The sequence below is a fragment of the Euprymna scolopes genome, chromosome 7, assembly GCF_053919585.1.
Source record: "Euprymna scolopes isolate OS-2025 chromosome 7, ASM5391958v1, whole genome shotgun sequence".
In the NCBI taxonomy this organism is placed as follows: Eukaryota; Metazoa; Mollusca; class Cephalopoda; order Sepiida; family Sepiolidae; genus Euprymna; species Euprymna scolopes.
Window position 1 is genome coordinate 32,873,602 of NC_136488.1, and position 26,302 is coordinate 32,899,903.

The following is a 26,302-nucleotide window of genomic DNA, read 5'->3' on the forward strand; positions in this document are numbered from 1 at the left end:
CATTGGATCGACCAGGAATCGAACCCGGGCCGCCCGCGTGGCAGGCAAGCATTCTACCACTGAACGCCCGATGCGATATATCGTTCACTGAACATATTTCTTTCCTTTGCCATTTTGTCATTAATGCTTTGAATGTCATTCCAACAAAAGGAATCGAAATTACACTCTCATTATTTACTTCGTTTTTTATGTATTCTTCATTAATGAGTTTGACAAAATTTCATTGCATGGGATCGGGAATTGAACCCGGGCCGCCCGCGTGGCAGGCGAGCATTCTACCACTGAACCACCGATGCGATATATCGTTCTCAGAACATAATTCTTTCCTTTGCAATTTTGTCATTAATGCTTTGAATGTCATTCCAACAAAAGGAATCGAAATTACACTCTCATTATTTACTTATTTTTTATGTATTCTTCATTAATGAGTTTGACAAAATTTCATTGCATCAGCTGGGAATCGAACCCGGGCCGCCCGCGTGGCAGGCGAGCATTCTACCACTGAACCACCGATGCGATATATCGTTAACAGAACATAATTCTTTCCTTTGCCATTTTGTCATTAATGCTTTGAATGTCATTCCAACAAAAGGAATCGAAATTACACTCTCATTATTTACTTATTTTTGATGTATTCTTTATTAATGAGTTTGACAAAATTTCATTGCATCGACCGGGAATCGAACCCGGGCCGCCCGCGTTGCAGGCGAGCATTCTACCACTGAACCACCGATGCGATATATCGTTCACAGAACATAATTCTTTCCTTTGCCATTTTGTCATTAATGCTTTGAATGTCATTCCAACAAAAGGAATCGAAATTACACTCTCATTATTTACTTTTTTTTGATATATTCTTCATTAATGAGTTTGACAAAATTTCATTGCATCGACCCGGAATCGAACCCGGGCCGCCCGCGTGGCAGGCGAGCATTCTACCACTGAACCACCGATGCGATATATCGTTCACAGAACATAATTCTTTCCTTTTCCATTTTGTCATTAATGCTTTGACTGTCATTCCAACAAAAGGAATCGAAATTACACTCTCATTATTTACTTCTTTTTGATGTATTCTTCATTAATGAGTTTTACAAAATTTCATTGCATCGACCGGGAATCGAACCGGGGGTGCCCGCGTGGCAGGCGAGCATTCTACCACTGAACCACCGATGCGATATATCGTTCACAGAACATAATTCTTTCCTTTGCCATTTTGTCATTAATGCTTTGAATGTCATTCCAACAAAAGGAATCGAAATTACACTCTCATTATTTACTTATTTTTTTATGTATTCTTCATTAATGAGTTTGACAAAATTTCATTGCATCGACTCGGAATCGAACCCGGGCCGCCCGCTTGGCAGGCGAGAATTCTACCACTGAACCACCGATGCTATATATCGTTCACAGAACATAATTCTTTCTTTTTTCCATTTTGTCATTAATGCTTTGAATGTCATTCCAACAAAAGGAATCGAAATTACACTCTCATTATTTCCTTATTTTTATGTATTCTTCATTAATGAGTTATACAAAATTTCATTGCATCGACCGGGAATCGAACCCGAGCCGCCCGCATGGCAGGCGAGAATTCTACCACTGAACCACCGATGCGATATATCGTTCACAGAACATAATTCTTTCCTTTGCCATTTTGTCATTAATGCTTTGAATGTCATTCCAACAAAAGGAATCGAAATTACACTCTCATTATTTACTTCGTTTTTTATGTATTCTTCATTAATGAGTTTGACAAAATTTCATTGCATCGACCGGGAATCGAACCTGGGCCGCCCGCGTGGCAGGCGAGCATTCTACCACTGAACCACCGATGCGATATATCGTTCACAGAACATAATTCTTTCCTTTGCCATTTTTTCATGAATGCTTTGAATGTCATTCCAACAAAAGGAATCGAAATTACACTCTCATTATTTACTTATTTTTGATGTATTCTTCATTAATGAGTTTGACAAAATTTCATTGCATCGACCGGGAATCGAACCCGGTCCCCCCGTATTGCAGCCGAGCATTCTACCACTGAACCACCGATGCGATATATCGTTAACAGAACATAATTCTTTCCTTTGCCATTTTGTCATTAATGCTTTGAATGTCATTCCAACAAAAGGAATCGAAATTACACTCTCATTATTTACTTCGTTTTTGATGTATTTTTCATTAATGAGTTTGACAAAATTTCATTGCATCGACCGGGAATCGAACCCGGGCCGCCCGCGTGGCAGGCGAGCATTCTACCACTGAACCACCGATGCGATATATCGTTCACAGAACATAATTCTTTCCTTTGCCATTTTGTCATTAATGCTTTGAATGTCATTCCAACAAAAAGAATCGAAATTACACTCTCATTATTTACTTATTTCTGATGTGATGTATTCTTCATCAATGAGTTTGACAAAATTTCATTGCATCGACACGGAATCGAACCCGGGCCGCCCGCGTGGCAGGCGAGCATTCTACCACTGAACCACCGATGCGATATATCGTTCACTGAACATAATGATTTACCTTGCCATTTTGTCATTAATGCTTTGAATGTCATTCCAACAAAAGGAATCGAAATTACACTCTCATTATTTACTTCGTTTTTTATGTATTCTTCATTAATGAGTTTGACAAAATTTCATTGCATCGACCGGGAATCGAACCACGCCCGCCCGCGTGGCAGGCGAGCATTCTACCACTGAACCACCGATGCGATATATCGTTAACAGAACATAATTCTTTCCTTTGCCATTTTGTCATTAATGCTTTGAATGTCATTCCAACAAAAGGAATCGAAATTACACTCTCATTATTTACTTATTTTTGATGTATTCTTCATTAATGAGTTTGACAAAATTTCATTGCATCGACCGGGAATCGAACCCGGGCCGCCCGCGTGGCAGGCGAGCATTCTACCACTGAACCACCGATGCGATATATCGTTCACAGAACATAATTCTTTCCTTGGCCATTTTGTCATTATGCTTTGAATGTCATTCCAACAAAAGGAATCGAAATTACACTCTCATTATTTACTTATTTCTGATGTGATGTATTCTTCATCAATGAGTTTGACAAAATTTCATTGCATCGACACGGAATCGAACCCGGGCTGCCCGCGTGGCAGGCGAGCATTCTACCACTGAACCACCGATGCGATATATCGTTCACAGAACATAATTCTTTCCTTTGCCATTTTGTCATTAATGCTTTGAATGTCATTCCAATAAAAGGAATCGAAATTACACTCTCATTATTTACTTATTTTTGATGTATTCTTCATTAATGAGTTTGACAAAATTTCATTGCACGAGATCGGGCATTGAACCCGGGCCGCCCGCGTGGCAGGCGAGCATTCTACCACTGAACCACCGATGCGATATATCGTTCACAGAACATAATTCTTTCCTTTGCCATTTTGTCATTAATGCTTTGAATGTCATTCCAATAAAAGGAATCGAAATTACACTCTCATTATTTACTTATTTTTGATGTATTCTTCATTAATGAGTTTGACAAAATTTCATTCCATCGACCGGGAATAGAACACGGGCCGCCCGCTTGGCAGGCGAGCATTCTACCACTGAACCACCGATGCGATATATCGTTAACAGAACATATTTCTTTCCTTTGTCATTTTGTCATTAATGCTTTGAATGTCATTCCAACAAAAGGAATCGAAATTACACTCTCATTATTTACTTATATTTTATGTATTCTTGATTAATAAGTTTGAAAAAATTTCATTGCATCGGCCCGGAATCGAACCCGGTCCCCCCGCGTGGCAGGCGAGCATTCTACCACTGAACCACCGATGCGATATATCGTTCACTGAACATAATGATTTACCTTGCCATTTTGTCATTAATGCTTTGAATGTCATTCCAACAAAAGGAATCGAAATTACACTCTCATTATTTACTTCGTTTTTTATGTATTCTTCATTAATGAGTTTGACAAAATTTCATTGCATCGACCGGGAATCGAACCTGGGCCGCCCGCGTGGCAGGCGAGCATTCTACCACTGAACCACCGATGCGATATATCGTTCACAGAACATAATTCTTTCCTTGGCCATTTTGTCATTAATGCTTTGAATGTAATTCCAACAAAAGGAATCGAAATTACACTCTCATTATTTACTTATTTCTGATGTGATGTATTCTTCATCAATGAGTTTGACAAAATTTCATTGCATCGACCGGGAATCGAACCCGGGCCGCCCGCGTGGCAGGCGAGCATTCTACCACTGAAGCACCGATGCGATATATCGTTCACAGAACATAATTCTTTCCTTTGCCATTTTGCAATTAATGCTTTGAATGTCATTCCAAAAAAAGGAATCGAAATTACACTCTCATTATTTACTTATTTTTTATGTATTCTTCATTAATGAGTTTGACAAAATTTCATTGCATGGGATCGGGAATTGAACCCTGACCGCCCGCGTGGCAGGCGAGCATTCTACTACTGAACCACCAATACGATATATCGTTCACAGAACATAATTCTTTCCTTTGCCATTTTGTCATTAATGCTTTGAATGTCATTCCAACAAAAGGAATCGAAATTACACTCTCATTATTTACTTATTTTTGATGTATTCTTCATTAATGAGTTTGACAAAATTTCATTGCATCGACCGGGAATCGAACCACGCCCGCCCGCGTGGCAGGCGAGCATTCTACCACTGAACCACCGATGCGATATATCGTTCACAGAACATAACTTTCCTTTGCCATTTTGTCATTAATGCTTTGAATGTCATTCCAACAAAAGGAATCGAAATTACACTCTCATTATTTACTTTTTTTGATGTATTCTTCATTAATGAGTTTGACAAAATTTCATTGTATCGACCGGGAATCGAACCCGGGCCGCCCGCGTGGCAGGCGAGCATTCTACCACTGAACCACCGATGCGATATATCGTTCACAGAACATAATTCTTTCCTTTGCCATTTTGTGATTAATGCTTTGAATGTCATTCCAACAAAAGGAATCGAAATTACACTCTCATTATTTACTTATTTTTGATGCATTCTTCATTAATGAGTTTGACAAAAATTCATTGCATCGACCGGGAATCGAACCCGGGCCGCCCGCATGGCAGGCGAGCATTCTACCACTGAACCACCGATGCGATATATCGTTCACAGAACATAATTCTTTCCTTTGCCATTTTGTCATTAATGCTTTGAATGTCTTTCCAACAAAAGGCATCGGAATTACACTCTCATTATTTATTTATTTTTGATGCATTCTTCATTAATGAGTTTGACAATATTTCATTGCATCGACCGGGAATCGAACCCGGGCCGCCCGCGTGGCAGGCGAGCATTCTACCACTGAACCACCGATGCGATATATCGTTCACAGAACATAATTCTTTCCTTTGCCATTTTGTCATTAATGCTTTGAATGTCATTCCAACAAAAGGAATCGAAATTACACTCTCATTATTTACTTATATTAGATGTATTCTTGATTAATGAGTTTGACAAAATTTCATTGCATCGACCGGGAATCGAACCCGGGCCGCCCGCGTGGCAGGCGAGCATTCTACCACTGAACCACCGATGCGATATATCGTTCACAGAACATAATTCTTTCCTTTGCCATTTTGTCATTAATGCTTTGAATGTCATTCCAGCAAAAGGAATCGAAATTACACTCTCATTATTTACTTATTTTTGATGCATTCTTGATTAATGAGTTTGACAAAATTTCATTGCATCGACCGGGAATCGAACCCGGGCCGCCCGCGTGGCAGGCGAGCATTCTCCCACTGAACCACCGATGCGATATATCGTTCACAGAACATAATTCTTTCCTTTGCCATTTTGTCATTAATGCTTTGAATGTCATTCCAACAAAAGGAATCGAAATTACACTCTCATTATTTACTTATTTTTGATGTATTCTTCATTAATGAGTTTGACAAAATTTCATTGCATCGACCGGGAATCGAACACGGGCCGCCCGCGTGGCAGGCGAGCATTCTACCACTGAACCACCGATGCGATATATCGTTCACAGAACATAATTCTTTCCTTTGCCATTTTGTCATTAATGCTTTGAATGTCATTCCAACAAAAGGAATCGAAATTACACTCTCATTATTTACTTATTTTTTTATGTATTCTTCATTAATGAATTTGACAAAATTTCATTGCATCGACTCGGAATCGAACCCGGGTCGCCCGCTTGGCAGGCGAGCATTCTACCACTGAACCACCGATCCGATATATCGTTCACAGAACATAATTTTTTCCTTTGCCATTTTGTCATTAATGCTTTGAACGTCATTCCAACAAAAGGAATCGAAATTACACTCTCATTATTTACTTATTTTTGGTGTATTCTTAATTAATGAGTTTGACAAAATTTCATTGCATCGACCGGGAATCGAACCCGGGCCGCCCACGTAGCAGGCGAGAATTCTACCACTGAACCACCGATGCGATATATCGTTCACAGAACATAATTCTTTCCTTTGCCATTTTGTCATTAATGCTTTGAATGTCATTTCAACAAAAGGAATCGAAATTACACTCTCATTATTTACTTCGTTTTTTATGTATTCTTCATTAATGAGTTTGACAAAATTTCATTGCATCGACCGGGAATCGAACCCGGGCCGCCCGCGTGGCAGGCGAGCATTCTACCACTGAACCACCGATGCGATATATCGTTCACAGAACATAATTCTTTCCTTTGCCATTTTTTCATGAATGCTTTGAATGTCATTCCAACAAAAGGAATCGGAATTACACTCTCATTATGTACTTATTTTTGATGTATTCTTCATTAATTAGTTTGACAAAATTTCGTTGCATCGACCGGGAATCGAACCTGGGCCGCCCGCGTGGCAGGCGAGCATTCTACCACTGACCCACCGATGCGATATATCGTTCACAGAACATAACTTTCCTTTGCCATTTTGTCATTAATGCTTTGAATGTCATTCCAACAAAAGGAATCGAAATTACACTCTCATTATTTACTTATTTTTGATGTATTCTTCATTAATGAGTTTGACAAAATTTCATTGCATCGACCGGGAATCGAACCCGGGCCGCCCGCGTGGCAGGCGAGCATTCTACCACTGAACCACCGATGCGATATATCGTTCACAGAACATAATTCTTTCCTTTGCCATTTTGTCATTATTCTTTGAATGTCATTCCAGCAAAAGGAATCGAAATTACACTCTCATTATTTACTTATTTTTGATGTATACTTGATTAATGAGTTTGACAAAATTTCATTGCATCGACCGGGAATCGAACCCGGGCTGCCCGCGTGGCAGGCGAGCATTCTACCACTGAACCACCGATGCGATATATCGTTCACAGAACATAATTCTTTCCTTTGGCATTTTGTCATTAATGCTTTGAATGTCATTCCAACAAAAGGAATCGAAATAACACTCTCATTATTTACTTATTTTTGATGCATTCTTGATTAATGAGTTTGACAAAATTTCATTGCATCGACCGGGAATCGAACCCGGGCCGCTCGCGTGGTAGGCGAGCATTCTACCACTGAACCACCGATGCGATATATCGTTCACAGAACATAATTCTTTCCTTTGCCATTTTGTCATTAATGCTTTGAATGTCATTCCAACAAAAGGAATCGAAATTACACTCTCATTATTTACTTATTTTTGATGTATTCTTCATTAATGAGTTTGACAAAATTTCATTGCATCGACCGGGAACCGAACCCAGGCCGCCCGCGTGGCAGGCGAGCATTCTACCACTGAACCACCGATGCGATATATCGTTCACAGAACATAATTCTTTCCTTTGCCATTTTGTCATTAATGCTTTGAATGTCATTCCAACAAAAGGAATCGAAATTACACTCTCATTATTTACTAATGTTTTTATGTATTCTTCATTAATGAATTTGACAAAATTTCATTGCATCGACTCGGAATCGAACCCGGGCCGCCCGCTTTGCAGGCGAGCATTCTACCACTGAACCACCGATGCGATATATCGTTCACAGAACATAATTCTTTCCTTTGCCATTTTGTCATTAATGCTTTGAATGTCATTCCAACAAAAGGAATCGAAATTACACTCTCATTATTTACTTATTTTTGATGTATTCTTCATTAATGAGTTTGACAAAATTTCATTGCATCGACCGGGAATCGAACCCGGGCCGCCCACGTAGCAGGCGAGAATTCTACCACTGAACCACCGATGCGATATATCGTTCACAGAACATAATTCTTTCCTTTGCCATTTTGTCATTAATGCTTTGAATGTCATTTCAACAAAAGGAATCGAAATTACACTCTCATTATTTACTTCGTTTTTTATGTATTCTTCATTAATGAGTTTGACAAAATTTCATTGCATCGACCGGGAATTGAACCCGGGCCGTCCGCGTGGCAGGCGAGCATTCTACCACTGAACCACCGATGCGATATATCGTTCACAGAACATAATTCTTTCCTTTGCCATTTTTTCATTAATGCTTTGAATGTCATTCCAACAAAAGGAATCGGAATTACACTCTCATTATGTACTTATTTTTGATGTATTCTTCATTAATGAGTTTGACAAAATTTCGTTGCATCGACCGGGAATCGAACCCGGGCCGCCGACGTGGCAGGCAAGCATTCTACCACTGACCCACCGATGCGATATATCGTTAACAGAACATAATTCTTTCCTTTGCCATTTTGTCATTAATGCTTTGAATGTCATTCCAACAAAAGGAATCGATATTACACTCTCATTGTTTACTTATTTTTGATGTATTCTTCATTAATGAGTTTGACAAAATTTCATTGCATCGACCGGGAATCGAACCCGGGCCGCCCGCGTGGCAGGCGGGCATTCTACCACTGAACCACCGATGCGATATATCATTCACAGAACATAATTCTTTCCTTTGCCATTTTTTCATTAATGCTTTGAATGTCATTCCAGCAAAAGGAATCGAAATTACACTCTCATTATTTACCAATTTTTGATGCATTCTCGATTAATGAGTTTGACAAAATTTCATTGCATCGACCGGGAATCGAACCCGGGCCGCCCGCGTTGCAGGCGAGCATTCTACCACTGAACCACCGATGCGATATATCGTTCACAGAACATAATTCTTTCCTTTGCCATTTTGTCATTAATGCTTTGAATGTCATTCCAACAAAAGGAATCGAAATTACACTCTCATTATTTACTTATTTTTTTATGTATTCTTCATTAATGAGTTTGACAAAATTTCATTGCATCGACTCGGAATCGAACCCGGGCCGCCCGCTTGGCAGGCGAGCATTCTACCACTGAACCACCGATGCGATATATCGTTCACAGAACATAATTCTTTCCTTTGCCATTTTGTCATTAATGCTTTGAATGTCATTCCAACAAAAGGAATCGAAATTACACTCTCATTATTTACTTATTTTTGATGTATTCTTCATTAATGAGTTTGACAAAATTTCATTGCATCGACCGGTAATCGAACCCGGGCCGCCCACGTAGCAGGCGAGAATTCTACCACTGAACCACCGATGCGATATATCGTTCACAGAACATAATTCTTTCCTTTGCCATTTTGTCATTAATGCTTTGAATGTCATTTCAACAAAAGGAATCGAAATTACACTCTCATTATTTACTTCGTTTTTTATGTATTCTTCATTAATGAGTTTGACAAAATTTCATTGCATCGACCGGGAATCGAACCCGGGCCGCCCGCGTGGCAGGCGAGCATTCTACCACTGAACCACCGATGCGATATATCGTTCACTGAACATAATTCTTTCCTTTGCCATTTTGTCATTAAGGCTTTGAATGTCATTCCAACAAAAGGAATCGAAATTACACTCTCATTATTTACTTATTTCTGATGTATTCTTCATTAATGAGTTTGACAAAATTTTATTTCATCGACCGGAAATCGAACCCGGGCCGCCCGCTTGGCAGGCGTGCATTCTACCACTGAACCACCGATGCGATATATTGTTCACAGAACATAATTCTTTCCTTTGCCATTTTGTCATTAATGCTTTGAATGTCATTCCAACAAAAGGAATCGAAATTACACTCTCATTATTTAATTATGTTTTATGTATTCTTGATTAATGAGTTTGAAAAAATTTCATTGCATCGGCCCGGAATCGAAACCGTGCCCCCGCGTGGCAGGCGAGGATTCTACCACTGAACCACCGATGCGATATATCGTTCACAGAACATAATGATTTCCTTTGCCATTTTGTCATTAATGCTTTGAATGTCATTCCAACAAAAGGAATCGAAATTACACTCTCATTATTTACTTCGTTTTTTATGTATTCTTCATTAATGAGTTTGACAAAATTTAATTGCATGGGATCGGGAATTGAACCCGGGCCGCCCGCGTGGCAGGCGAGCATTCTACCACTGAACCTCCGATGCGATATATCGTTCACAGAACATAATTCTTTCCTTTGCAATTTTGTCATTAATGCTTTGAATGTCATTCCAACAAAAGGAATCGAAATTACACTCTCATTATTTACTTATTTTTGATGTATTCTTTATTAATGAGTTTGACAAAATTTCATTGCATCGACCGGGAATCGAACCCGGGCCGCCCGCGTTGCAGGCCAGCATTCTACCACTGAACCACCGATGCGATATATCGTTCACAGAACATAATTCTTTCCTTTGCCATTTTGTCATTAATGCTTTGAATGTCATTCCAACAAAAGGAATCAAAATTACACTCTCATTATTTACTTCGTTTTTTATGTATTCTTCATTAATGAGTTTGACAAAATTTCATTGCACGAGATCGGGCATTGAACCCGGGCCGCCCGCGTGGCAGGCGAGCATTCTACCACTGAACCACCGATGCGATATATCGTTCACAGAACATAATTCTTTCCTTTCCCATTTTGTCATTAATGCTTTGAATGTTATTCCAGCAAAAGGAATCGAAATTACACTCTCATTATTTACTTATTTTTGATGCATTCTTGATTAATGAGTTTGACAAAATTTCATTGCATCGACCGGGAATCGAACCCGGGCCGCCCGCGTGGCAGGCGAGCATTCTACCACTAAACCACCGATGCGATATATCGTTCACAGAACATAATTCTTTCCTTTGCCATTTTGTCATTAATGCTTTGAATGTCATTCCAACAAAAGGAATCGAAATTACACTCTCATTATTTACTTATTTTTGATGCATTCTTGATTAATGAGTTTGACAAAATTTCATTGCATCGACCGGGAATCGAACCCGGGCCGCCCGCGTGGCAGGCGAGCATTCTACCACTAAACCACCGATGCGATATATCGTTCACAGAACATAATTCTTTCCTTTGCCATTTTGTCATTAATGCTTTGACTGTCATTCCAACAAAAGGAATCGAAATTACACTCTCATTATTTACTTATTTTTGATGTATTCTTCATTAATGAGTTTTACAAAATTTCATTGCATCGACCGGGAATCGAACCGGGGCCGCCCGCGTGGCAGGCGAGCATTCTACCACTGAACCACCGATGCGATATATCGTTCACAGAACATAATTCTTTCCTTTCCCATTTTGTCATTAATGCTTTGAATGTTATTCCAGCAAAAGGAATCGAAATTACACTCTCATTATTTACTTATTTTTGATGCATTCTTGATTAATGAGTTTGACAAAATTTCATTGCATCGACCGGGAATCGAAACCGGGCCGCCCGCGTGGCAGGCGAGCATTCTACCACTAAACCACCGATGCGATATATCGTTCACAGAACATAATTCTTTCCTTTGCCATTTTGTCATTAATGCTTTGAATGTCATTCCAACAAAAGGAATCGAAATTACACTCTCATTATTTACTTATTTTTTTATGTATTCTTCATTAATGAGTTTTACAAAATTTCATTGCATCGACTCGGAATCGAACCCGGGCCGCCCGCTTGGCAGGCGAGAATTCTACCACTGAACCACCGATGCTATATATCGTTCACAGAACATAATTCTTTCCTTTGCCATTTTGTCATTAATGCTTTGAATGTCATTCCAACAAAAGGAATCGAAATTACACTCCCATTATTTCCTTATATTTATGTATTCTTCATTAATGAGTTATACAAAATTTCATTGCATCGACCGGGAATCGAACCCGAGCCGCCCGCATGGCAGGCGAGAATTCTACCACTGAACCACCGATGCGATATATCGTTCACAGAACATAATTCTTTCCTTTGCCATTTTGTCATTAATGCTTTGAATGTCATTCCAACAAAAGGAATCGAAATTACACTCTCATTATTTACTTCGTTTTTTATGTATTCTTCATTAATGAGTTTTACAAAATTTCATTGCATCGACCGGGAATCGCACCCGGGCCGCCCGCGTGGCAGGCGAGCATTCTACCACTGAACCACCGATGCGATATATCGTTCACAGAACATAATTCTTTCCTTTGCCATTTTTTCATGAATGCTTTGAATGTCATTCCAACAAAAGGAATCGGAATTACACTCTCATTATTTACTTATTTTTGATGTATTCTTCATTAATGAGTTTGACAAAATTTCATTGCATCGACCGGGAATCGAACCCGGTCCCACCCGTATTGCAGCCGAGCATTCTACCACTGAACCACCGATGCGATATATCGTTCACAGAACATAATTCTTTCCTTTGCCATTTTGTCATTAATGCTTTGAATGTCATACCAACAAAAGGAATCGAAATTACACTCTCATTATTTACTTCGTTTTTGATGTATTTTTCATTAATGAGTTTGACAAAATTTCATTGCATCGACCGGGAATCGAACCCGGGCCGCCCGCGTGGCAGGCGAGCATTCTACCACTGAACCACCGATGCGATATATCGTTCACAGAACATAATTCTTTCATTTGCCATTTTGTCATTAATGCTTTGAAGTTCATTCCAACAAAAGGAATCGAAATTACACTCTCATTATTTAATTATTTTTTATGTATTCTTGATTAATGAGTTTGACAAAATTTCATTGCATCTATACGGAATCGAACCCGGGCCCCCCGTGCTCCAGCCGAGCATTCTACCACTGAACCACCGATGCGATATATCGTTCACAGAACATAATTCTTTCCTTTGCCATTTTGTCATTAATGCTTTGAATGTCATTCCAACAAAAGGAATCAAAATTACACTCTCATTATTTACTTCGTTTTTTATGTATTCTTCATTAATGAGTTTGACAAAATTTCATTGCACGAGATCGGGCATTGAACCCGGGCCGCCCGCGTGGCAGGCGAGCATTCTACCACTGAACCACCGATGCGATATATCGTTCACAGAACATAATTCTTTCCTTTGCCATTTTGTCATTAATGCTTTGAATGTCATTCCAATAAAAGGAATCGAAATTACACTCTCATTATTTACTTATTTTTGATGTATTCTTCATTAATGAGTTTGACAAAATTTCATTGCATCGACCGGGAATCGAACACGGGCCGCCCGCTTGGCAGGCGAGCATTCTACCACTGAACCACCGATGCGATATATCGTTAACAAAACATATTTCTTTCCTTTGTCATTTTGTCATTAATGCTTTGAATGTCATTCCAACAAAAGGAATCGAAATTACACTCTCATTATTTACTTATTTTTGATGTATTCTTCATTAATGAGTTTGACAAAATTTCATTGCATCGACCGGGAATCGAACCCGGGCCGCCCGCGTGGCAGGCGAGCATTCTACCACTGAACCACCGATGCGATATATCGTTCACAACTCATAATTCTTTCCTTGGCCATTTTGTCATTAATGCTTTGAATGTCATTCCAACAAAAGGAATCGAAATTACACTCTCATTATTTACTTATTTCTGATGTGATGTATTCTTCATCAATGAGTTTGACAAAATTTCATTGCATCGACACGGAATCGAACCCGGGCCGCCCGCGTGGCAGGCGAGCATTCTACCACTGAACAAAGTATGCGATATATCGTTCACAAAACATAATTCTTTCCCTTACCATTTTTTCATGAATGCTTTGAATGTCATACCAACAAAAGGAATCGAAATTACACTCTCATTATTTACTTCGTTTTTCATGTATTCTTCATTAATGAGTTTGACAAAATTTCATTGCATCGACCGGGAATCGAACCCGGGCCGCCCGCGTGGCAGGCGAGCATTCTACCACTGAACCACCGATGCGATATATCGTTCACAGAACATAATTCTTTCCTTTGGCATTTTGTCATTAATGCTTTGAATGTCATTCCAACAAAAGGAATCGGAATTACACTCTCATTATTTACTTATTTTTTATGTATTCTTCATTAATGAGTTTGACAAAATTTCATTGCATCGACCGGGAATCGAACCCGGGCCGCCCGCGTGGCAGGCGAGCATTCTACCACTGAACCACCGATGCGATATATTGTTCACAGAACATAATTCTTTCCTTTGCCATTTTGTCATTAATGCTTTGAATGTCATTCCAACAAAAGGAATCGAAATTACACTCTCATTATTTACTTTTTTTTTTATGTATTCTTCAATAATGAGTTTGACAAAATTTCATTGCATCGACTCGGAATCGAACCCGGGCCGCCCGCGTGGCAGGCGAGCATTCTACCACTGAACCACCGATGCGATATATCGGTCACAGAACATAATTCTTTGCTTTGCCATTTTGTCATTGATGCTTTGAATGTCATTCCAACAAAAGGAATCGAAATTACACTCTCATTATTTACTTATTTTTGATGTATTCTTCATTAATGAGTTTTACAAAATTTCATTGCATCGACCGTGAATCGAACCCGGGCCGCCCGCGTAGCAGGCGAGCATTCTACCACTGAACCACCGATGCGATATATCGTTCACGGAACATAATTCTTTCCTTTGCCATTTTGTCATTAATGCTTTGAATGTCATTCCAACAAAAGGAATCGAAATTAAACTCTCATTATTTACTTCGTTTTTTATGTATTCTTGATTAATGAGTTTGACAAAATTTCATTGCATCCACCGGGAATCGAACACGGGCCGTCCGCATGGCAAGCGAGCATTCTACCACTGAACCACCGATGCGATATATCGTTCACTGAACATAATTCTTTCCTTTGCCATTTTGTCATTAATGCTTTGAACGTCATTCCAACAAAAGGAATCGAAATTACACTCTCATTATTTACTTATATTTTATGTATTCTTGATTAATAAGTTTGAAAAAATTTCATTGCATCGGCCCGGAATCGAACCCGGTCCCCCCGCGTTGCAGGCGAGCATTCTACCACTGAACCACCGATGCGACATATCGTTCACTGAACATAATGATTTACCTTGCCATTTTGTCATTAATGCTTTGAATGTCATTCCAACAAAAGGAATCGAAATTACACTCTCATTATTTACTTCGTTTTTTATGTATTCTTCATTAATGAGTTTGACAAAATTTCATTGCATCGACCGGGAATCGAACCACGCCCGCCCGCGTGGCAGGCGAGCATTCTACCACTGAACCACCGATGCGATATATCGTTACCAGAACATAATTCTTTCCTTTGCCATTTTGTCATTAATGCTTTGAATGTCATTCCAACAAAAGGAATCGAAATTACACTCTCATTATTTACTTATTTTTGATGTATTCTTCATTAATGAGTTTGACAAAATTTCATTGCATCGACCGGGAATCGAACCCGGGCCGCCCGCGTGGCAGGCGAGCATTCTACCACTGAACCACCGATGCGATATATCGTTCACAGAACATAATTCTTTCCTTGGCCATTTTGTCATTAATGCTTTGAATGTCATTCCAACAAAAGGAATCAAAATTACACTCTCATTATTTACTTATTTCTGATGTGATGTATTCTTCATCAATGAGTTTGACAAAATTACATTGCATCGACCGGGAATCGAACCCGGGCCGCCCGCGTGGCAGGCGAGCATTCTACCACTGAACCACCGATGTGATATATCGTTAACAGAACATAATTCTTTCCTTTGCCATTTTGTTATTAATGCTTTGAATGTCATTCCAACAAAAGGAATCGAAATTACACTCTCATTATTTACTTATTTTTGATGTATTCTTCATTAATGAGTTTGACAAAATTTCATTGCATCGACCAGGAATCGAACCACGCCCGCCCGCGTGGCAGGCGAGCATTCTACCACTGAACCACCGATGCGATATATCGTTAACAGAACATAATTCTTTCCTTTGCCCTTTTTTCATGAATGTTTTGAATGTCATTCCAACAAAAGGAATCGGAATTACACTCTCATTATTTACTTATTTTTGATGTATTCTTCATTAATGAGTTTGACAAAATTTCATTGCATCGACCGGGAATCGAACCCGGGCCGCCCGCGTGGCAGGCGAGCATTCTACCACTGAACCACCGATGCGATATATCGTTCACAGAACATAACTTTCCTTTGCCATTTTGTCATTAATGCTTTGAATGTCATTCCAACAAAAGGAATCGAAATTACACGCTCATTATTTACTTATTTTTGATGTATTCTTCATTAATGAGTTTGACAAAATTTCATTGCATCGACCGGGAATCGAACCCGGGCCGCCCGCGTGGCAGGCGAACATTCTACCACTGAACCACCGATGCGATATATCGTTCACAGAACATAATTCTTTCCTTTGCCATTTTGTCATTAATGCTTTGAATGTCATTCCAACAAAAGGAATCGAAATTACACTCTCATTATTTACTTATTTTTGATGCATTCTTCATTAATGAGTTTGACAAAATTTCATTGCATCGACCGGGAATCGAACCCGGGCCGCCCGTTTGGCAGGCGAGCATTCTACCACTGAACCACCGATGCGATATATCGTTCACAGAACATAATTCTTTCCTTTGCCATTTTGTCATTAATGCTTTGAATGTCATTCCAAAAAAAGGCATCGGAATTACACTCTCATTATTTAATTATTTTTGATGCACTCTTCATTAATGAGTTTGACAATATTTCATTGCATCGACCGGGAATCGAACTCGGGCCGCCTGCGTGGCAGGCGAGCATTCTACCACTGAACCACCGATGCGATATATCGTTCACAGAACATAATTCTTTCCTTTGCCATTTTGTCATTAATGCTTAGAATGTCATTCCAACAAAAGGAATCGAAATTACACTCTCATTCTTTACTTATATTTGATGTATTCTTGATTAATGAGTTTGACAAAATTTCATTGCATCGACCGGGAATCGAACCCGGGCCGCCCGCGTGGCAGGCGAGCATTCTACCACTGAACCACCGATGCGATATATCGTTCACAGAACATAATTCTTTCCTTTGCCATTTTGTCATTAATGCTTTGAATGTCATTCCAGCAAAAGGAATCGAAATTACACTCTCATTATTTACTTATTTTTGATGCATTCTTGATTAATGAGTTTGACAAAATTTCATTGCATCGACCGGGAATCGAACCCGGGCCGCCCGCGTGTCAGGCGAGCATTCTACCACTGAACCACCGATGCGATATATCGTTCACAGAACATAATTCTTTCCTTTGCCATTTTGTCATTAATGCTTTGAATGTCATTCCAACAAAAGGAATCGAAATTACACTCTCATTATTTACTTATTTTTGATGTATTCTTCATTAATGAGTTTGACAAAATTTCATTGCATCGACCGGGAATCGAACCCGGGCCGCCCGCGTGGCAGGCGAGCATTCTACCACTGAACCACCGATGCGATATATCGTTCACAGAACATAATTCTTTCCTTTGGCATTTTGTCATTAATGCTTTGAATGTCATTCCAACAAAAGGAATCGGAATTACACTCTCATTATGTACTTATTTTTGATGTATTCTTCATTAATTAGTTTGACAAAATTTCGTTGCATCGACCGGGAATCGAACCTGGGCCGCCCCCGTGGTAGGCGAGCATTCTACCACTGACCCACCGATGCGATATATCGTTCACAGAACATAACTTTCCTTTGCAATTTTGTCATTAATGCTTTGAATGTCATTCCAACAAAAGGAATCGAAATTACACTCTCATTATTTACTTATTTTTGATGTATTCTTCATTAATGAGTTTGACAAAATTTCATTGCATCGACCGGGAATCGAACCCGGGCCGCCCGCGTGGCAGGCGAGCATTCTACCACTGAACCACCGATGCGATATATCGTTCACAGAACATAATTCTTTCCTTTGCCATTTTGTCATTAATGCTTTGAATGTCATTCCAGCAAAAGGAATGGAAATTACACTCTCATTATTTACTTATTTTTGATGCATTCTTGATTAATGAGTTTGACAAAATTTCATTGCATCGACCGGGAATTGAACCCGGGCCGCCCGCGTGGCAGGCGAGCATTCTACCACTTAACCACCGATGCGATATATCGTTCACAGAACATAATTCTTTCCTTTGCCATTTTGTCATTAATGCTTTGAATGTCATTCCAACAAAAGGAATCGGAATTACACTCTCATTATTTACTTATTTTTGATGTATTCTTCATTAATGAGTTTGACAAAATTTCATTGCATCGACCGGGAATCGAACCCGGGCCGCCCGCGTTGCAGGCGAGCATTCTACCACTGAACCACCGATGCGATATATCGATCACAGAACATAATTCTTTCCTTTGCCATTTTGTTATTAATGCTTTGAATGTCATTCCAACAAAAGGAATCGAAATTACACTCTCATTATTTACTTATTTTTGATGTATTCTTCATTAATGAGTTTGACAAAATTTCATTGCATGGGATCGGGAATTGAACCCGGACCGCCCGCGTGGCAGGCGAGCATTCTACTACTGAACCACCGATACGATATATCGTTCACAGAACATAATTCTTTCCTTTGCCATTTTTTCATGAATGCTTTGAATGTCATTCCAACAAAAGGAATCGAAATTACGCTCTCATTATTTACTTATTTTTGATGTATTCTTCATTAATGAGTTTGACAAAATTTCATTGCATCGACCGGGAATCGAACCACGCCCGCCCGCGTCGCAGGCGAGCATTCTACCACTGAACCACCGATGCGATATATCGTTCACAGAACATAATTCTTTCCTTTGCCATTTTGTCATTAATGCTTTGAATGTCATTCCAGCAAAAGGAATCGAAATTACACTCTCATTATTTACTTATTTTTGATGCATTCTTGATTAATGAGTTTGACAAAATTTCATCGCATCGACCGGGAATCGAACCCGGGCCGCCCGCGTGGAAGGCGAGCATTCTACCACTCAACCACCGATGCGATATATCGTTCACAGAACATAATTCTTTCCTTTGCCATTTTGTCATTAATGCTTTGAATGTCATTCCAACAAAAGGAATCGAAATTACACTCTCATTATTTACTTATTTTTTATGTATTCTTCATTAATGAGTTTGACAAAATTTCATTGCATCGACCGGGAATCGAACCCGGGCCGCCCGCGTGGCAGGCGAGCATTCTACCACTGAACCACCGATGCGATATATCGTTCACAGAACATAATTCTTTCCTTTGCCATTTTGTCATTAATGCTTTGAATGTCATTCCAGCAAAAGGAATCGAAATTACACTCTCATTATTTACTTATTTTTGATGCATTCTTCATTAATGAGTTTGACAAAATTTCATTGCATCGACCGGGAATCGAACCCGGGCCGCCCGTGTGGCAGGCGAGCATTCTACCACTGAACCACCGATGCGATATATCATTCACAGAACATAATTCTTTCCTTTGCCATTTTTTCATGAATGCTTTGAATGTCATTCCAACAAAATGCATCGGAATTACACTCTCATTATTTACTTATTTTTGATGTATTCTTCATTAATGAGTTTGACAAAATTTCATTGCATCGACCGGGAATCGAACCCGGGCCGCCCGCGGGGCAGGCGAGCATTCTACCACTGAACCACCGATGCGATATATCGTTCACAGAACATAATTCTTTCCTTTGCCATTTTGTCATTAATGCTTTGAATGTCATTCCAACAAAAGGAATCGGAATTACACTCTCATTATTTACTTATTTTTGATGTATTCTTCATTAATGAGTTTGACAAAATTTCATTGCATCGACCGGGAATCGAACCCGGGCCGTCCGCGTGGCAGGCGAGCATTCTACCACTGAACAACCGATGCGATATATCGTTGACAGAACATAATTCTTTCCTTTGCCATTTTGTCATTAATGCTTTGAATGTCATTCCAACAAAAGGAATCGAAATTACACTCTCATTATTTACTTATATTTGATGTATACTTGATTAATGAGTTTGACAAAATTTCATTGCATCGACCGGGAATCGAACCCGGGCTGCCCGCGTGGCAGGCGAGCATTCTACCACTGAACCACCGATGCGATATATCGATCACGGAACATAATTCTTTCCTTTGCCATTTTGTCATTAATGCTTTGAATGTCATTCCAGCAAAAGGAATCGAAATTACACTCTCATTATTTACTTATTTTTGATGCATTCTTGATTAATGAGTTTGACAAAATTTCATTGCATCGACCGGGAATCGAACGCGGGCCGCCCGCGTGGCAGGCGAGCATTCTACCACTGAACCACCGATGCGATATATCGTTCACAGAACATAATTCTTTCCTTTGCCATTTTGTCATTAATGCTTTGAATGTCATTCCAACAAAAGGAATCGAAATTACACTCTCATTATTTACTTATTTTTGATGTATTCTTCATTAATGAGTTTGACAAAATTTCATTGCATCGACCGGGAATCGAACCCGGGCCGCCCGCGTGGCAGGCGAGCATTCTACCACTGAACCACCGATGCGATATATCGTTCACGGAACATAATTCTTTCCTTTGCCATTTTGTCATTAATGCTTTGAATGTCATTCCAACAAAAGGAATCGAAATTACACTCTCATTATTTACTAATTTTTTTATGTATTCTACATTAATTAATTTGACAAAATTTCATTGCATCGACTCGGAATCGAACCCGGGCCGCCTGCTTGGCAGGCGAGCATTCTACCACTGAACCACCGATGCGATATATCGTTCACAGAACATAATTCTTTCCTTTGCCATTTTGTCATTAATGCTTTGAATGTCATTCCAACAAAAGGAATCGAAATTACACTCTCATTATTTACTTGTTTTTGATGTATTCTTCATTAATGAGTTTGACAAAATTTCATTGCATCGACCGGGAATCGAACCCGGGCCGCCCACGTAGCAGGCGAGAATTCTACCACTGAACCACCGATGCGATATATCGTTCACAGAACATAATTCTTTCCTTTGCCATTTTGTCATTAATGCTTTGAATGTCATTTCAACAAAAGGAATCGAAATTACACTCTCATTATTTACTTCGTTTTTTATGTATTCTTCATTAATGAGTTTGACAAAATTTCATTGCATCGACCGGGAATCGAACCCGGGCCGCCCGCGTGGCAGGCGAGCATTCTACCACTGAACCACCGAATCGATATATCGTTCACAGAACATAATTCTTTCCTTTGCCATTTTTTCATGAATGCTTTGAATGTCATTCCAACAAAAGGAATCGGAATTACACTCTCATTATGTACTTATTTTTGATGTATTCTTCATTAATGAGTTTGACAAAATTTCGTTGCATCGACCGGGAATCGAACCCGGGCCGCCGACGTGGCAGGCGAGCATTCTACCACTGACCCACCGATGCGATATATCGTTCACAGAACATAACTTTCCTTTGCCATTTTGTCATTAATGCTTTGAATGTCATTCCAACAAAAGGAATCGAAATTACACTCTCATTATTTACTTATTTTTGATGTATTCTTCATTAATGAGTTTGACAAAATTTCATTGCATCGACCGGGAATCTAACCCGGGCCGCCCGCGTGGCAGGCGAGCATTCTACCACTGAACAGCCGATGCGATATATCGTTCACAGAACATAATTCTTTCCTTTGCCATTTTGTCATTAATGCTTTGAATGTCATTCCAGCAAAAGGAATCGAAATTACACTCTCATTATTTACTTATTTTTGATGCATTCTTCATTAATGAGTTTGACAAAATTTAATTGCATCGACCGGGAATCGAACCCGGGCCGCCCGCGTGGCAGGCGGGCATTCTACCACTGAACCACCGATGCGATATATCATTCACAGAACATAATTCTTTCCTTTGCCATTTTTTCATGAATGCTTTGAATGTCATTCCAGCAAAAGAAATCGAAATTACACTCTCATTATTTACCAATTTTTGATGCATTCTCGATTAATGAGTTTGACAAAATTTCATTGCATCGACCGGGAATCGAACCCGGGCCGCCCGCGTTGCAGGCGAGCATTCTACCACTGAACCACCGATGCGATATATCGTTCACAGAACATAATTCTTTCCTTTGCCATTTTGTCATTAATGCTTTGAATGTCATTCCAACAAAAGGAATCGAAATTACACTCTCATTATTTACTTATTTTTTTATGTATTCTTCATTAATGAGTTTGACAAAATTTCATTGCATCGACTCGGAATCGAACCCGGGCCGCCCGCTTGGCAGGCGAGCATTCTACCACTGAACCACCGATGCGATATATCGTTCACAGAACATAATTCTTTCCTTTGCCATTTTGTCATTAATGCTTTGAATGTCATTCCAACAAAAGGAATCGAAATTACACTCTCATTATTTACTTATTTTTGATGTATTCTTCATTAATGAGTTTGACAACATTTCATTGCATCGACCGGGAATCGAACCCGGGCCGCCCACGTAGCAGGCGAGAATTCTACCACTGAACCACCGATGCGATATATCGTTCACAGAACATAATTCTTTCCTTTGCCATTTTGTCATTAATGCTTTGAATGTAATTTCAACAAAAGGAATCGAAATTACACTCTCATTATTTACTTCGTTTTTTATGTATTCTTCATTAATGAGTTTGACACAATTTCATTGCATCGACCGGGAATCGAACCCGGGCCGCCCGCGTGGCAGGCGAGCATTCTACCACTGAACCACCGATGCGATATATCGTTCACAGAACATAATTCTTTCCTTTGCCATTTTTTCATGAATGCTTTGAATGTCATTCCAACAAAAGGAATCGGAATTACACTCTCATTATGTACTTATTTTTGATGTATTCTTCATTAATGAGTTTGACAAAATTTCGTTGCATCGACCGGGAATCGAACCCGGGCCGCCGACGTGGCAGGCGAGCATTCTACCACTGACCCACCGATGCGATATATCGTTCACAGAACATAATTCTTTCCTTTGCCATTTTGTCATTAATGCTTTGAATGTCATTCCAACAAAATGAATCGAAATTACACTCTCATTATTTACTTATTTTTTATGTATTCTTCATTAATGAGTTTGACAAAATTTCATTGCATCGACCGGGAATCGAACCCGGGCCGCCCGCGTGGCAGGCGAGCATTTTACCACTGAACCACCGATGCGATATATCGTTCACAGAACATAATTCTTTCCTTTGCCATTTTGTCATTAATGCTTTGAATGTCATTCCAGCAAAAGGAATCGAAATTACACTCTCATTATTTACTTATTTTTGATGCATTCTTCATTAATGAGTTTGACAAAATTTAATTGCATCGACCGGGAATCGAACCCGGGCCGCCCGCGTGGCAGGCGGGCATTCTACCACTGAACCACCGATGCGATATATCATTCACAGAACATAATTTTTTCCTTTGCCATTTTTTCATGAATGCTTTGAATGTCATTCCAGCAAAAGGAATCGAAATTACACTCTCATTATTTACCAATTTTTGATGCATTCTCGATTAATGAGTTTGACAAAATTTCATTGCATCGACCGGGAATCGAACCCGGGCCGCCCGCGTTGCAGGCGAGCATTCTACCACTGAACCACCGATGCGATATATCGTTCACAGAACATAATTCTTTCCTTTGCCATTTTGTCATTAATGCTTTGAATGTCATTCCAACAAAAGGAATCGAAATTACACTCTCATTATTTACTTATTTTTTTATGTATTCTTCATTAATGAGTTTGACAAAATTTCATTGCATCGACTCGGAATCGAACCCGGGCCGCCCGCTTGGCAGGCGAGCATTCTACCACACAACCACCGATGCGATATATCGTTCACAGGACATAATTCTTTCCTTTGCCATTTTGTCATTAATGCTTTGAATGTCATTCCAACAAAAGGAATCGAAATTACACTCTCATTATTTACTTATTTTTGATGTATTCTTCATTAATGAGTTTGACAAAATTTCATTGCATCGACCGGGAATCGAACCCGGGCCGCCCACGTAGCAGGCGAGAATTCTACCACTGAACCACCGATGCGATATATCGTTCACAGAACATAATTCTTTCCTTTGCCATTTTGTCATTAATGCTTTGAATGTCATTTCAACAAAAGGAAACGAAATTACACTCTCATTATTTACTTCGTTTTTTATGTATTCTTCATTAATGAGTTTGACAAAATTTCATTGCATCGACCGGGAATCGAACCCGGGCCGCCATCGTAACAGGCGAGCAATCTACCACTGAACCACCGATGCGATATATCGTTCACAGAACATAATTCTTTCCTTTGCCATTTTTTCATGAATGCTTTGAATGTCATTCCAACAAAAGGAATCGGAATTACACTCTCATTATGTACTTATTTTTGATGTATTCTTCATTAATGAGTTTGACAAAATTTCGTTGCATCGACCGGGAATCGAACCTGGGCCGCCCGCGTGGCAGGCGAGCATTCTACCACTGACCCACCGATGCGATATATCGTTCTCAGAACATAATTCTTTTTTTTGCCATTTTGTCATTAATGCTTTGAATGTCATTCCAGCAAAAGGAATCGAAATTACACTCTCATTATTTACTTATTTTTGATGCATTCTTCATTAATGAGTTTGACAAAATTTCATTGCATCGACCGGGAATCGAACCCGGGCCGCCCGCGTGGCAGGTGAGCATTCTACCACTGAACTACCGATGCGATATATCATTCACAGAACATAATTCTTTCCTTTGCCATTTTTTCATGAATGCTTTGAATGTCATTCCAACAAAAGGAATCGGAATTACACTCTCATTATTTACTTATTTTTGATGTATTCTTCATTAATGAGTTTGACAAAATTTCATTGCGTCGACCGGGAATCGAACCCGGGCTGCCCGCGTGGCAGGCGAGCATTCTACCACTGAACCACCGATGCGATATACCGTTCACGGAACATAATTCTTTCCTTTGCCATTTTGTCATTAATACTTTGAATGTCATTCCAGCAAAAGGAATCGAAATTACACTCTCATTATTTACTTATTTTTGATGCATTCTTGATTAATGAGTTTGACAAAATTTGATTGCATCGACCGGGAATCGAACCCGGGCCGCCCGCGTGGCAGGCGAGCATTCTACCACTGAACCACCCATGCGATATATCGTTCACAGAACATAATTTTTTCCTTTGCCATTTTGTCATTAATGCTTTGAATGTCATTCCAACAAAAGGAATCGAAATTACACTCTCATTATTTACTTATTTTTGATGTATTCTTCATTAATGAGTTTGACAAAATTTCATTGCATCGACCGGGAATAGAACCCGGGCCGCCCACGTAGCAGGCGAGAATTCTACCACTGAACCACCGATGCGATATATCGTTCACAGAACATAATTCTTTCCTTTGCCATTTTGTTATTAATGCTTTGAATGTCATTTCAACAAAAGGAATCGAAATTACACTCTCATTATTTACTTCGTTTTTTATGTATTCTTCATTAATGAGTTTTACAAAATTTCATTGCATCGACCGGGAATCGCACCCGGGCCGCCCGCGTGGCAGGCGAGCATTCTACCACTGAACCACCGATGCGATATATCGTTCACAGAACATAATTCTTTCCTTTGCCATTTTTTCATGAATGCTTTGAATGTCATTCCAACAAAAGGAATCGGAATTACACTCTCATTATGTACTTATTTTTGATGTATTCTTCATTAATGAGTTTGACAAAATTTCGTTGCATCGACCGGGAATCGAACCCGGGCCGCCCGCGTGGCAGGCGAGCATTCTACCACTGACCCACCGATGCGATATATCGTTCACAGAACATAACTTTCCTTTGCCATTTTGTCATTAATGCTTTGAATGTCATTCCAACAAAAGGAATCGAAATTACACTCTCATTATTTACTTATTTTTGATGTATTCTTAATTAATGAGTTTGACAAAATTTCATTGCATCGACCGGGAATCGAACCCGGGCCGCCCGCGTGGCAGGCGAGCATTCTACCACTGAACCACCGATGCGAT

General features: G+C 39.6%; 71 non-coding genes across 71 annotated transcripts; all 71 read right to left on the minus strand.

Moving 5' to 3' along the window:
* Window positions 1–445: 445 nt before the first annotated feature.
* On the minus strand, window positions 446–516 carry Trnag-gcc (transfer RNA glycine (anticodon GCC)). The gene has a single exon. It is a non-coding gene; the product is annotated as a tRNA-Gly (tRNA).
* Window positions 517–665: 149 nt separating this feature from the next.
* Trnac-gca (transfer RNA cysteine (anticodon GCA)) lies at window positions 666–736 on the minus strand. Its single transcript has one exon. It is a non-coding gene; the product is annotated as a tRNA-Cys (tRNA).
* An 810-nt stretch (window positions 737–1,546) lies between these two features.
* On the minus strand, window positions 1,547–1,617 carry Trnag-gcc (transfer RNA glycine (anticodon GCC)). Its single transcript has one exon. It is a non-coding gene; the product is annotated as a tRNA-Gly (tRNA).
* Window positions 1,618–1,767: 150 nt separating this feature from the next.
* Window positions 1,768–1,838, minus strand: Trnag-gcc (transfer RNA glycine (anticodon GCC)). Its single transcript has one exon. It is a non-coding gene; the product is annotated as a tRNA-Gly (tRNA).
* A 149-nt stretch (window positions 1,839–1,987) lies between these two features.
* On the minus strand, window positions 1,988–2,058 carry Trnac-gca (transfer RNA cysteine (anticodon GCA)). Its single transcript has one exon. It is a non-coding gene; the product is annotated as a tRNA-Cys (tRNA).
* A 150-nt stretch (window positions 2,059–2,208) lies between these two features.
* Window positions 2,209–2,279, minus strand: Trnag-gcc (transfer RNA glycine (anticodon GCC)). The gene has a single exon. It is a non-coding gene; the product is annotated as a tRNA-Gly (tRNA).
* Window positions 2,280–2,874: 595 nt separating this feature from the next.
* Window positions 2,875–2,945, minus strand: Trnag-gcc (transfer RNA glycine (anticodon GCC)). Its single transcript has one exon. It is a non-coding gene; the product is annotated as a tRNA-Gly (tRNA).
* A 1,035-nt stretch (window positions 2,946–3,980) lies between these two features.
* Trnag-gcc (transfer RNA glycine (anticodon GCC)) lies at window positions 3,981–4,051 on the minus strand. The gene has a single exon. It is a non-coding gene; the product is annotated as a tRNA-Gly (tRNA).
* A 154-nt stretch (window positions 4,052–4,205) lies between these two features.
* On the minus strand, window positions 4,206–4,276 carry Trnag-gcc (transfer RNA glycine (anticodon GCC)). Its single transcript has one exon. It is a non-coding gene; the product is annotated as a tRNA-Gly (tRNA).
* Window positions 4,277–4,863: 587 nt separating this feature from the next.
* On the minus strand, window positions 4,864–4,934 carry Trnag-gcc (transfer RNA glycine (anticodon GCC)). The gene has a single exon. It is a non-coding gene; the product is annotated as a tRNA-Gly (tRNA).
* Window positions 4,935–5,083: 149 nt separating this feature from the next.
* Window positions 5,084–5,154, minus strand: Trnag-gcc (transfer RNA glycine (anticodon GCC)). Its single transcript has one exon. It is a non-coding gene; the product is annotated as a tRNA-Gly (tRNA).
* A 149-nt stretch (window positions 5,155–5,303) lies between these two features.
* On the minus strand, window positions 5,304–5,374 carry Trnag-gcc (transfer RNA glycine (anticodon GCC)). The gene has a single exon. It is a non-coding gene; the product is annotated as a tRNA-Gly (tRNA).
* Window positions 5,375–5,523: 149 nt separating this feature from the next.
* On the minus strand, window positions 5,524–5,594 carry Trnag-gcc (transfer RNA glycine (anticodon GCC)). The gene has a single exon. It is a non-coding gene; the product is annotated as a tRNA-Gly (tRNA).
* Window positions 5,595–5,743: 149 nt separating this feature from the next.
* Trnag-gcc (transfer RNA glycine (anticodon GCC)) lies at window positions 5,744–5,814 on the minus strand. Its single transcript has one exon. It is a non-coding gene; the product is annotated as a tRNA-Gly (tRNA).
* Window positions 5,815–5,963: 149 nt separating this feature from the next.
* Trnag-gcc (transfer RNA glycine (anticodon GCC)) lies at window positions 5,964–6,034 on the minus strand. Its single transcript has one exon. It is a non-coding gene; the product is annotated as a tRNA-Gly (tRNA).
* Window positions 6,035–6,404: 370 nt separating this feature from the next.
* Window positions 6,405–6,475, minus strand: Trnas-gcu (transfer RNA serine (anticodon GCU)). The gene has a single exon. It is a non-coding gene; the product is annotated as a tRNA-Ser (tRNA).
* Window positions 6,476–6,625: 150 nt separating this feature from the next.
* On the minus strand, window positions 6,626–6,696 carry Trnag-gcc (transfer RNA glycine (anticodon GCC)). The gene has a single exon. It is a non-coding gene; the product is annotated as a tRNA-Gly (tRNA).
* A 367-nt stretch (window positions 6,697–7,063) lies between these two features.
* On the minus strand, window positions 7,064–7,134 carry Trnag-gcc (transfer RNA glycine (anticodon GCC)). The gene has a single exon. It is a non-coding gene; the product is annotated as a tRNA-Gly (tRNA).
* A 148-nt stretch (window positions 7,135–7,282) lies between these two features.
* On the minus strand, window positions 7,283–7,353 carry Trnag-gcc (transfer RNA glycine (anticodon GCC)). Its single transcript has one exon. It is a non-coding gene; the product is annotated as a tRNA-Gly (tRNA).
* Window positions 7,354–7,502: 149 nt separating this feature from the next.
* Trnag-acc (transfer RNA glycine (anticodon ACC)) lies at window positions 7,503–7,573 on the minus strand. Its single transcript has one exon. It is a non-coding gene; the product is annotated as a tRNA-Gly (tRNA).
* Window positions 7,574–7,943: 370 nt separating this feature from the next.
* On the minus strand, window positions 7,944–8,014 carry Trnac-gca (transfer RNA cysteine (anticodon GCA)). Its single transcript has one exon. It is a non-coding gene; the product is annotated as a tRNA-Cys (tRNA).
* Window positions 8,015–8,163: 149 nt separating this feature from the next.
* On the minus strand, window positions 8,164–8,234 carry Trnas-gcu (transfer RNA serine (anticodon GCU)). The gene has a single exon. It is a non-coding gene; the product is annotated as a tRNA-Ser (tRNA).
* Window positions 8,235–8,384: 150 nt separating this feature from the next.
* Window positions 8,385–8,455, minus strand: Trnag-gcc (transfer RNA glycine (anticodon GCC)). The gene has a single exon. It is a non-coding gene; the product is annotated as a tRNA-Gly (tRNA).
* Window positions 8,456–8,824: 369 nt separating this feature from the next.
* On the minus strand, window positions 8,825–8,895 carry Trnag-gcc (transfer RNA glycine (anticodon GCC)). The gene has a single exon. It is a non-coding gene; the product is annotated as a tRNA-Gly (tRNA).
* A 149-nt stretch (window positions 8,896–9,044) lies between these two features.
* Window positions 9,045–9,115, minus strand: Trnac-gca (transfer RNA cysteine (anticodon GCA)). The gene has a single exon. It is a non-coding gene; the product is annotated as a tRNA-Cys (tRNA).
* Window positions 9,116–9,485: 370 nt separating this feature from the next.
* Window positions 9,486–9,556, minus strand: Trnas-gcu (transfer RNA serine (anticodon GCU)). The gene has a single exon. It is a non-coding gene; the product is annotated as a tRNA-Ser (tRNA).
* A 150-nt stretch (window positions 9,557–9,706) lies between these two features.
* Window positions 9,707–9,777, minus strand: Trnag-gcc (transfer RNA glycine (anticodon GCC)). Its single transcript has one exon. It is a non-coding gene; the product is annotated as a tRNA-Gly (tRNA).
* Window positions 9,778–10,587: 810 nt separating this feature from the next.
* On the minus strand, window positions 10,588–10,658 carry Trnac-gca (transfer RNA cysteine (anticodon GCA)). Its single transcript has one exon. It is a non-coding gene; the product is annotated as a tRNA-Cys (tRNA).
* A 371-nt stretch (window positions 10,659–11,029) lies between these two features.
* On the minus strand, window positions 11,030–11,100 carry Trnag-gcc (transfer RNA glycine (anticodon GCC)). The gene has a single exon. It is a non-coding gene; the product is annotated as a tRNA-Gly (tRNA).
* A 149-nt stretch (window positions 11,101–11,249) lies between these two features.
* On the minus strand, window positions 11,250–11,320 carry Trnag-gcc (transfer RNA glycine (anticodon GCC)). Its single transcript has one exon. It is a non-coding gene; the product is annotated as a tRNA-Gly (tRNA).
* An 809-nt stretch (window positions 11,321–12,129) lies between these two features.
* On the minus strand, window positions 12,130–12,200 carry Trnag-gcc (transfer RNA glycine (anticodon GCC)). Its single transcript has one exon. It is a non-coding gene; the product is annotated as a tRNA-Gly (tRNA).
* A 150-nt stretch (window positions 12,201–12,350) lies between these two features.
* On the minus strand, window positions 12,351–12,421 carry Trnag-gcc (transfer RNA glycine (anticodon GCC)). Its single transcript has one exon. It is a non-coding gene; the product is annotated as a tRNA-Gly (tRNA).
* Window positions 12,422–12,570: 149 nt separating this feature from the next.
* Trnac-gca (transfer RNA cysteine (anticodon GCA)) lies at window positions 12,571–12,642 on the minus strand. The gene has a single exon. It is a non-coding gene; the product is annotated as a tRNA-Cys (tRNA).
* A 150-nt stretch (window positions 12,643–12,792) lies between these two features.
* On the minus strand, window positions 12,793–12,863 carry Trnag-gcc (transfer RNA glycine (anticodon GCC)). The gene has a single exon. It is a non-coding gene; the product is annotated as a tRNA-Gly (tRNA).
* Window positions 12,864–13,454: 591 nt separating this feature from the next.
* Window positions 13,455–13,525, minus strand: Trnag-gcc (transfer RNA glycine (anticodon GCC)). The gene has a single exon. It is a non-coding gene; the product is annotated as a tRNA-Gly (tRNA).
* Window positions 13,526–13,674: 149 nt separating this feature from the next.
* On the minus strand, window positions 13,675–13,745 carry Trnag-gcc (transfer RNA glycine (anticodon GCC)). The gene has a single exon. It is a non-coding gene; the product is annotated as a tRNA-Gly (tRNA).
* A 375-nt stretch (window positions 13,746–14,120) lies between these two features.
* Trnag-gcc (transfer RNA glycine (anticodon GCC)) lies at window positions 14,121–14,191 on the minus strand. The gene has a single exon. It is a non-coding gene; the product is annotated as a tRNA-Gly (tRNA).
* A 149-nt stretch (window positions 14,192–14,340) lies between these two features.
* Trnag-gcc (transfer RNA glycine (anticodon GCC)) lies at window positions 14,341–14,411 on the minus strand. Its single transcript has one exon. It is a non-coding gene; the product is annotated as a tRNA-Gly (tRNA).
* Window positions 14,412–14,781: 370 nt separating this feature from the next.
* Trnas-gcu (transfer RNA serine (anticodon GCU)) lies at window positions 14,782–14,852 on the minus strand. The gene has a single exon. It is a non-coding gene; the product is annotated as a tRNA-Ser (tRNA).
* A 370-nt stretch (window positions 14,853–15,222) lies between these two features.
* Trnac-gca (transfer RNA cysteine (anticodon GCA)) lies at window positions 15,223–15,293 on the minus strand. The gene has a single exon. It is a non-coding gene; the product is annotated as a tRNA-Cys (tRNA).
* Window positions 15,294–15,663: 370 nt separating this feature from the next.
* Window positions 15,664–15,734, minus strand: Trnag-gcc (transfer RNA glycine (anticodon GCC)). Its single transcript has one exon. It is a non-coding gene; the product is annotated as a tRNA-Gly (tRNA).
* A 154-nt stretch (window positions 15,735–15,888) lies between these two features.
* On the minus strand, window positions 15,889–15,959 carry Trnag-gcc (transfer RNA glycine (anticodon GCC)). The gene has a single exon. It is a non-coding gene; the product is annotated as a tRNA-Gly (tRNA).
* A 369-nt stretch (window positions 15,960–16,328) lies between these two features.
* Window positions 16,329–16,399, minus strand: Trnag-gcc (transfer RNA glycine (anticodon GCC)). Its single transcript has one exon. It is a non-coding gene; the product is annotated as a tRNA-Gly (tRNA).
* A 147-nt stretch (window positions 16,400–16,546) lies between these two features.
* Trnag-gcc (transfer RNA glycine (anticodon GCC)) lies at window positions 16,547–16,617 on the minus strand. The gene has a single exon. It is a non-coding gene; the product is annotated as a tRNA-Gly (tRNA).
* Window positions 16,618–16,766: 149 nt separating this feature from the next.
* Window positions 16,767–16,837, minus strand: Trnag-gcc (transfer RNA glycine (anticodon GCC)). Its single transcript has one exon. It is a non-coding gene; the product is annotated as a tRNA-Gly (tRNA).
* Window positions 16,838–17,206: 369 nt separating this feature from the next.
* On the minus strand, window positions 17,207–17,277 carry Trnag-gcc (transfer RNA glycine (anticodon GCC)). The gene has a single exon. It is a non-coding gene; the product is annotated as a tRNA-Gly (tRNA).
* A 149-nt stretch (window positions 17,278–17,426) lies between these two features.
* Trnav-gac (transfer RNA valine (anticodon GAC)) lies at window positions 17,427–17,497 on the minus strand. The gene has a single exon. It is a non-coding gene; the product is annotated as a tRNA-Val (tRNA).
* A 149-nt stretch (window positions 17,498–17,646) lies between these two features.
* Window positions 17,647–17,717, minus strand: Trnag-gcc (transfer RNA glycine (anticodon GCC)). The gene has a single exon. It is a non-coding gene; the product is annotated as a tRNA-Gly (tRNA).
* Window positions 17,718–18,084: 367 nt separating this feature from the next.
* Window positions 18,085–18,155, minus strand: Trnag-gcc (transfer RNA glycine (anticodon GCC)). Its single transcript has one exon. It is a non-coding gene; the product is annotated as a tRNA-Gly (tRNA).
* Window positions 18,156–18,524: 369 nt separating this feature from the next.
* On the minus strand, window positions 18,525–18,595 carry Trnac-gca (transfer RNA cysteine (anticodon GCA)). The gene has a single exon. It is a non-coding gene; the product is annotated as a tRNA-Cys (tRNA).
* A 590-nt stretch (window positions 18,596–19,185) lies between these two features.
* On the minus strand, window positions 19,186–19,256 carry Trnag-ucc (transfer RNA glycine (anticodon UCC)). The gene has a single exon. It is a non-coding gene; the product is annotated as a tRNA-Gly (tRNA).
* A 149-nt stretch (window positions 19,257–19,405) lies between these two features.
* Trnag-gcc (transfer RNA glycine (anticodon GCC)) lies at window positions 19,406–19,476 on the minus strand. Its single transcript has one exon. It is a non-coding gene; the product is annotated as a tRNA-Gly (tRNA).
* A 149-nt stretch (window positions 19,477–19,625) lies between these two features.
* Window positions 19,626–19,696, minus strand: Trnag-gcc (transfer RNA glycine (anticodon GCC)). Its single transcript has one exon. It is a non-coding gene; the product is annotated as a tRNA-Gly (tRNA).
* Window positions 19,697–19,845: 149 nt separating this feature from the next.
* Window positions 19,846–19,916, minus strand: Trnag-gcc (transfer RNA glycine (anticodon GCC)). The gene has a single exon. It is a non-coding gene; the product is annotated as a tRNA-Gly (tRNA).
* A 369-nt stretch (window positions 19,917–20,285) lies between these two features.
* Trnag-gcc (transfer RNA glycine (anticodon GCC)) lies at window positions 20,286–20,356 on the minus strand. The gene has a single exon. It is a non-coding gene; the product is annotated as a tRNA-Gly (tRNA).
* Window positions 20,357–20,725: 369 nt separating this feature from the next.
* Trnag-gcc (transfer RNA glycine (anticodon GCC)) lies at window positions 20,726–20,796 on the minus strand. Its single transcript has one exon. It is a non-coding gene; the product is annotated as a tRNA-Gly (tRNA).
* Window positions 20,797–21,166: 370 nt separating this feature from the next.
* On the minus strand, window positions 21,167–21,237 carry Trnas-gcu (transfer RNA serine (anticodon GCU)). Its single transcript has one exon. It is a non-coding gene; the product is annotated as a tRNA-Ser (tRNA).
* An 808-nt stretch (window positions 21,238–22,045) lies between these two features.
* On the minus strand, window positions 22,046–22,116 carry Trnag-gcc (transfer RNA glycine (anticodon GCC)). The gene has a single exon. It is a non-coding gene; the product is annotated as a tRNA-Gly (tRNA).
* Window positions 22,117–22,265: 149 nt separating this feature from the next.
* Trnac-gca (transfer RNA cysteine (anticodon GCA)) lies at window positions 22,266–22,336 on the minus strand. Its single transcript has one exon. It is a non-coding gene; the product is annotated as a tRNA-Cys (tRNA).
* A 370-nt stretch (window positions 22,337–22,706) lies between these two features.
* Window positions 22,707–22,777, minus strand: Trnas-gcu (transfer RNA serine (anticodon GCU)). The gene has a single exon. It is a non-coding gene; the product is annotated as a tRNA-Ser (tRNA).
* A 150-nt stretch (window positions 22,778–22,927) lies between these two features.
* Trnag-gcc (transfer RNA glycine (anticodon GCC)) lies at window positions 22,928–22,998 on the minus strand. Its single transcript has one exon. It is a non-coding gene; the product is annotated as a tRNA-Gly (tRNA).
* Window positions 22,999–23,367: 369 nt separating this feature from the next.
* Trnag-gcc (transfer RNA glycine (anticodon GCC)) lies at window positions 23,368–23,438 on the minus strand. Its single transcript has one exon. It is a non-coding gene; the product is annotated as a tRNA-Gly (tRNA).
* A 149-nt stretch (window positions 23,439–23,587) lies between these two features.
* On the minus strand, window positions 23,588–23,658 carry Trnag-gcc (transfer RNA glycine (anticodon GCC)). Its single transcript has one exon. It is a non-coding gene; the product is annotated as a tRNA-Gly (tRNA).
* A 149-nt stretch (window positions 23,659–23,807) lies between these two features.
* Window positions 23,808–23,878, minus strand: Trnac-gca (transfer RNA cysteine (anticodon GCA)). The gene has a single exon. It is a non-coding gene; the product is annotated as a tRNA-Cys (tRNA).
* A 370-nt stretch (window positions 23,879–24,248) lies between these two features.
* On the minus strand, window positions 24,249–24,319 carry Trnas-gcu (transfer RNA serine (anticodon GCU)). The gene has a single exon. It is a non-coding gene; the product is annotated as a tRNA-Ser (tRNA).
* A 590-nt stretch (window positions 24,320–24,909) lies between these two features.
* On the minus strand, window positions 24,910–24,980 carry Trnag-gcc (transfer RNA glycine (anticodon GCC)). Its single transcript has one exon. It is a non-coding gene; the product is annotated as a tRNA-Gly (tRNA).
* Window positions 24,981–25,349: 369 nt separating this feature from the next.
* Trnag-gcc (transfer RNA glycine (anticodon GCC)) lies at window positions 25,350–25,420 on the minus strand. Its single transcript has one exon. It is a non-coding gene; the product is annotated as a tRNA-Gly (tRNA).
* Window positions 25,421–25,569: 149 nt separating this feature from the next.
* Window positions 25,570–25,640, minus strand: Trnas-gcu (transfer RNA serine (anticodon GCU)). The gene has a single exon. It is a non-coding gene; the product is annotated as a tRNA-Ser (tRNA).
* Window positions 25,641–25,790: 150 nt separating this feature from the next.
* Window positions 25,791–25,861, minus strand: Trnag-gcc (transfer RNA glycine (anticodon GCC)). The gene has a single exon. It is a non-coding gene; the product is annotated as a tRNA-Gly (tRNA).
* A 149-nt stretch (window positions 25,862–26,010) lies between these two features.
* Trnag-gcc (transfer RNA glycine (anticodon GCC)) lies at window positions 26,011–26,081 on the minus strand. The gene has a single exon. It is a non-coding gene; the product is annotated as a tRNA-Gly (tRNA).
* A 147-nt stretch (window positions 26,082–26,228) lies between these two features.
* Window positions 26,229–26,299, minus strand: Trnag-gcc (transfer RNA glycine (anticodon GCC)). Its single transcript has one exon. It is a non-coding gene; the product is annotated as a tRNA-Gly (tRNA).
* Window positions 26,300–26,302: the final 3 nt, after the last annotated feature.